Source organism: Sminthopsis crassicaudata, chromosome 1 (assembly GCF_048593235.1).
Source record: "Sminthopsis crassicaudata isolate SCR6 chromosome 1, ASM4859323v1, whole genome shotgun sequence".
In the NCBI taxonomy this organism is placed as follows: Eukaryota; Metazoa; Chordata; class Mammalia; order Dasyuromorphia; family Dasyuridae; genus Sminthopsis; species Sminthopsis crassicaudata.
This window is the reverse complement of record NC_133617.1, coordinates 106,654,905-106,660,835: the sequence shown is the minus strand read 5'-3', so window position 1 is coordinate 106,660,835 and position 5,931 is coordinate 106,654,905. Positions and strand designations below refer to the sequence as shown.

Sequence of the window (5,931 nt, the reverse complement as noted above, 5' to 3'; positions counted from 1 at the left end):
GAATAGTCTTCCTTCTGAGGCATGGAGTAAACCATCTCTGGAAGTATTTAAGCAGTAACAGGATGATGACTTCTGAGGGATTCTGTCAAGGGAAATAATTGATTGAGCAACAGAACAGTTTTTGTAGTGCAGTCAAATATTCAGAGGAAGTTCCTTTGTGGAAAATATTAATGAAGATCACTGGCTGATTCTCAGGAGATTAGGGCCTACTGAATCCTGATTTAATATTAGCATCATTATAGCAGAGGCAACAGAAGAGGAGATTAGCAGCAGGATGTGCTGTGACATTAAGTATCAAATGATGATCCAATTAGGTGTTCTTTTAATGATCAGAATGTTATATCCAGATATCCATAGGATACCATATCTTAAGTCATCAAAGCATCTTTCTAATGCTTAAAAGTGCAATTAGTTCTGATTATGCTTTTGCTTATAACTGATACTCCGCATTGTCCAAATAGTTATCCTAGGTTAGTTTTAGTATATATGGTAAGTTGACATTCTTTTTTTCATTTTTCAAGTGCTCCTGAAGAAGAAAACAATATTTTAGTATCAAAACCACTAACATTTTAGTTATAACCTCTGAACTTGACATTATCTGAGCAAACATTTTGATTTTGTTTATCAAAATACTTCAGTTTTCTAGCTGGATGTGGAGTTATTGTTTCACTACAAGGTTTCCAACCAGCAAGGCAGACCTCTCCATATTTGTTAATATAGGGGAATGCTTGGAGTAAATGTGGTATTTCATCTAGTGATTTACAAACAGTAAGGTCATTCATTGTAATTTGTCATAGGATTTTTGTTTATCATCAATAACTAAAAGGCCTGACCTTGGTCCTCCAGATAACTCCATAATCTTTTGAAATTTTGGGTGTCAAATCTGAAAGAAGTAGAATCTTTATTTGCCCAAGGCCTACTTGTTTCTGAGGAGTATAATCCATGCTAAATGGGTTAACTGTGGATCAATGGAGCATGCAACTACTTCCAGTATTTATGGAATTCTTCATTCTGTCATCAAAAGTGATAATTTAAGTAGGACACACAAAAGTGAAGTTAAGTATATAGAAGAAGAAAACCAAATATTTTCCTTGATAATCAGTTAATTTGAGCTCCTTAAATTCTCCATTTCTCGCAGCTATTCCTTCCCAATAAAGTACTGATTTCAAAATCTTGTCTTTGTTGAGGTGCAGGGAATGGTCTGACCCTGGCATGCAGACCTCCTCTCCTGGGTATCACTTGAGGCATAGAAGTAGCACTTGGACTTGGAGGCCCAGTCTGGTGCTGTTCAGCAAGCTAGTTGGCCACCTAGCCCCTTATGGATGCAGTTCTTAGCTGTAGCACCAAGAGCAGCAGCCTGTCTATGGTTGCTCAGCCAATTGAATCAGTCCAACTCCTCCAAAACCACACAGGGGAAGCAGCTCTGCATGCCCGCTTTCCGTCCACCTGGGCAGGCCCTTTTGGATGCAGGGTTGGGAATTGCAAAAAAAAAAAAAAAAAACAGCTATGCTCTGGGTCTGGATAGAAGTAAACAATTTGGAAGGTAGGTTCTTATGACTACTGTACAACAACTTAATTTAACTCAACTTCAGATCCTAGATCTTGAGCTGGAAGTCACCTTAGAAATTATCTAGTTGAAGATTCTCATTTTACAGATGGGGAAACTGGAGGTGGGAAAGCAGGGAATCCAGATCTTCTGACCTTCTGATTTCCATATTAGTATTTCTTCCATTATACTCTTTGAATCTAATTTAATGAATACTGTGCAAGCAACTACTGGAAATATTTGGCTAAATAAAAGTGTGGGTTGATTTGTATCAGAGACAGAATATATAATTAATAGGAAACTAAAATAGTCCAATTACTTCATTGTGCAGGTGAAGAGATTTAGTCAAGGCAGACAAGAATCTGTTATCTAAACACATAAAATTAATGACTATCCAAGCTGGGATTCAAGCCCAAGTTGTCTAACTCAAAAGTCAGTCATCATACCATGTGGAAAATGTTAAACTACAAATCATGGTATTTAAAAGGGCTTTTCAACCTGTTTAAGAGCCTGCACTGATAATATTCTCTGAGAATCATGTTTTATGAATGATTTTGTGAAGATCCAAGATGTTTAAATAACAAAGAGGGGGACATGAGGAGAGAACTCATCTCCCTGAAAATTCCTTTGAATTGTAACCTGAGCCTAGAGAGGTTCATTTGCTCACTAGGTTTGGTCTCTGCCTTGAGTCTAGAATGTTCTTGGGAAACTGAGGATATAAGATGTAAACAAAGACAAAACTTGAGATTCTTATTTTTTCTGGGAGGAAAACTTCTGGAAGAATATGGGAAATTTACAAAAAAAAATTTTTTAAATTAGCTCAAGCATAGGATGTGATTCTAATGAGCCAGAATAAAGAGGAAGATTAAATAGTTCTTGTTAATAATCTCCAGAAGTGTTTGATAAGACTGTAAGATCCTCAGATTTGAGTCCTGGAAGAAACTATATGATTTTACCTACTCATTTTACAGATCAATAAAGTGGTTCTTGGGAAGGTAAAGTCACTTAGCCACCATCATACATGTAAGTACTAGAACAGATATTTGAACTCATGACTTTTAATTCAAGATCCAGTGTTCCTTCCTTATATTATAATATCTTACCTGAAACATTGGGAAAATGCCTTCTTATTGACTGAAGTTTTTCCCTGCATGTATTTATTTGCTTGTGATATGTAATAAACTTTTTTTTTTAATTTTCAAAAGTAGAGGGGAAAAAAAAACATAGAATTTCATGTAATAGATAAATAAGAAGTGAACACCACTGAGTCAAATTCTGAGATTTTGAGGAAGAGAACCAATTGTGTAGAGGAGCAGAACAAGATTCAGCCTTATGGCAAAGGGAGTACACTTGTTGCCTCTGAAGGACTCTATGTAGTAATATTTTTGACCTTGGCAACATGTAACAAACAGAACATTTTTAGCCACCTAGATGGCAAATTTGTTGCCCATTTGCTTAGACTATTAAAAAAGCAGAAAGTCCAGGACATATGTAATTTAATCACTTCATGGCCAGATTGACATTTCTGATTGTTTAGATCCATCAATAGTTCAAGTTTTATGACTCCAGTTCTCTTTTCATCTAATTCCTGAAATGAATTATTTGGATTCTTCTCTCTCTCTCTCTCTCTCTCTCTCTCTCTCTCTCTCTCTCTCTCTCTCTCTCTCTCTCTCTCTCTCTCTCTCTCTCTCTCTCTCTCTCGTTTTTACATTCCCTTATGAGGATTTTATAGAATGATAAACTAGCACTTTGTATATCTTCTCCGGCCAAGTTCATAAGAGATTAGCTAAGATATCAGAAGAGAGAGAGATGGATTTTAAGGATCAGTTATCCTTTGAAATGTCATATTGCAAGTTTGGCTTGTCAGTTAGATTATATATAAGTGTTGTCTTTGACAGAAATGAAGTGTCTACATATTCATTTCTAAGATGGTGGCAGAGAAGGAAATAGAAACTTAGTATATAGTATATGAGAAATAGTAGTCTCATGTGTACTTATCATATAACCTTTGTGGAATTCTAGTCACCACATTTTAGCAGATAAACTAGAACATTCCCAGAATGAAGGTAAATTTCTTTTTTTTTTTTTATTATAGCTTCTTATTTACAAGATAAATGCATGGGTAATTTTACAGCATTGACAATTGCCAAGCCTTTTGTTCCAATTTTTCCCCTCCTTTCCCCACCCCCCTCCCCCAGATGGTTGACCAATACATGTTACATATGTTCAAGTATAAATTAAGTACAACATATGTATAAATGTCCAAACAGTTATTTTGCTGTATAAAAAGAATCAGACTTTGAAATAGAGTACAATTAGCCTGTGAAGGAAATCAAAAATGCAGGTGGGATTGGGAATTCTATGTAGTGGTTCATAGTCATCTCCCAGAATTCTTTCACTGGGTGTAGCTGGTTCAGCTCATTACTGCTCTATTGGAACTAACTTGGTTCATCTCATTGTTGAAGAGGTCCACATCCATCAGATTTGATCATATAGTACTGTTGTTGAAGTATACAACTATCTCCTATTTCTGCTCATTTCACTCAGCATCAGTTCATGTAAGTCTCTCCAGGCCTTTCTGAAATCATCCTGTTGGTCATTTCTTACAGAACAATAATATTCCATAATATTCATATACCACAATTTATTCAGCCATTTTCCACTTGCTGGGCATCCACTCAGTTTCCATTTTCTGGCAACAAAGAGGGCTGCCACAAACTGAATGTAAATTTCTAATAGCTAGTGATTGGGAATTGGTACCCAAAATTCAAAACAAAGAGATTCAAAACCAGAGGTCATCAGAATGCAGTAACAATATGGTAAATAGCCTTTAAACCAGCTCACATGAAGAACAATTATGTGACATGTGGATGTTTAGTTTAGAGAAAACATGATTTAGGAATGAATGTGTATAAATAATGCTCTTACCATATGTCCACAACCATTGTCTATTCATTAAGGATACTAATATAAAATATTATGAGTACTGAGAACATAAATACAAAAGGAGCAATTCTTTACTTTAAAAAGATTATATTCTAACAGATATACATATATAGAGGATGAGTGGAAAGGCAGAGATATTTTGGTGTAAAAAGTTATCAGGGTGATGATGAAGTCAAAGGACAGTAAACTCATATATTGTTTCTAGTAATGGTAGCAAATTTGTTTTAATTTGATTCAAGAACTAGAATTCTATGGGTGGGGAATATTGGAGAAAAGAGATATTTAGGAAGTGAAATGAAGCATAATTAATGCTCCTAGATACAGTGCACCATATAAGTCACTCATTAAACAGAGGATCGAGAGAGTTCTCTTCCTGAAGGGATGTCATGGAAAATCAAGAAGATTTCATCTAACTCTAGAAATGACAGAGTTATTAATGTTCTTGGATATATTAGGGTAATGGACTGATCAGTAAACTCAGAATCAAAAGACTTGGATTTGAATCCTGTCTCTAACACATTTGACCATGAATGAGTCACTTAAGTTCTCTGAATTTTAATTTTCTCACTTATGAAATGAGGATAATTAATATCCACGGTAATTACCTTACTGGGTTGTTGTAAGGATCAAATAAGATAATTCATGTAAAGCACTTTGCAAAATGTAGAGTACACTATGAATGTCAGTTATTGTTAATAAATTCTCATTGAGTGAAATTGAATTGAATCAGTGGGGCCACCCAGGATCATGCAAGCTGTCAAACACCACCATTTGGGAGTTGGGCATGGATGCCTCTGTAATAAAAAAAAGAGCCGAGCTTCCAGAAAGCAGCTTGAGTTCAGGCAAAACATCAACTCTGTGACAGAGCCTGTAAGTTGTGCCCTGAACTGTTGCAGAATCTCTTGCTTGATATTCTTTAACTGGTACCATCATCATCACCACCATCATTACTTCCACCATCACCACTACTATCATCATTGTGTTTATTAAGGATCAACTATGTGCCAAGCATTGTGTTAAGTCCTGACAATATAAAGAAATAGAAAAATAGGTTCTGTTTTCAAGGAATTCTCTGTACTAATTTTAATCTTTGAATCTTGGAACTTTACATTTAATTGGGTAATTTCCTGACCCTTACTTATTAACCTTCTTAGTCCCTCACCAAAGCTTAATTGGAAAGGAAAGGGCATTCCTATGTTTTAATGAGGTGGCACAGTGGATAGAGGATGGGGCTTAGAGTCCTAGAGAGCAAGATTCAAATTTTGCCTCAGTCAATCCCTACTTGTGTGACTATGGACAAGTCATTTAACTGTCCTCAGTTGTCTTATCTAAAAAATAGGGATAATGATGGCACCTACTTTACTTTTAGGTGAATAAATGAGGTAACATATAAAAAGTTTTGAAAACCTTAAAGTATTATGGAAGTTGTATTTATTATT

General features: G+C 35.5%; 1 pseudogene; it reads right to left on the bottom strand.

The window, feature by feature from the left end:
• Positions 1-569: 569 nt before the first annotated feature.
• On the bottom strand, positions 570-5,470 carry LOC141549141 (peroxiredoxin-4 pseudogene; annotated as a pseudogene).
• Between the last annotated feature and the right edge of the window lie 461 nt (positions 5,471-5,931).